The sequence below is a fragment of the Brassica oleracea genome, unplaced genomic scaffold (assembly GCF_000695525.1).
Source record: "Brassica oleracea var. oleracea cultivar TO1000 unplaced genomic scaffold, BOL UnpScaffold00686, whole genome shotgun sequence".
NCBI classification, from domain to species: Eukaryota; Viridiplantae; Streptophyta; class Magnoliopsida; order Brassicales; family Brassicaceae; genus Brassica; species Brassica oleracea.
In genome coordinates, this window is record NW_013617437.1 from 70,561 (window position 1) to 70,833 (window position 273).

General features: G+C 57.5%; 1 pseudogene; it reads left to right on the forward strand.

The window, feature by feature from the left end:
• The window catches only part of LOC106319910, a 20,450-nt pseudogene that overhangs the window by 1,525 nt on the left and 18,652 nt on the right, over positions 1–273 (forward strand).

The following is a 273-nucleotide window of genomic DNA, read 5'->3' on the forward strand; positions in this document are numbered from 1 at the left end:
TATCAGGATTTCTAGCAGCCTTGCGAGCTTGTCGGCGTTGGCTGCGGTGGATCCGAGCCTGATTCTCGGCCAGTTCTTCCTGCTCTACCCAATAGAGGTTTTCTTCTTCCTCTGTCATGGGCTTTTCGAACGACGCGTCCTGCCGAGCGGACTGGCTTCGCGTTCTTCTCGGATGGACGTCGGCACCTCCTTCCGAGTGATCGGACTTGTCGCTTATGTCCAGATCGATCCGCTCGAAATCGCCTCCTTCGTTGCTCCCGGCGGGAGGTGGAA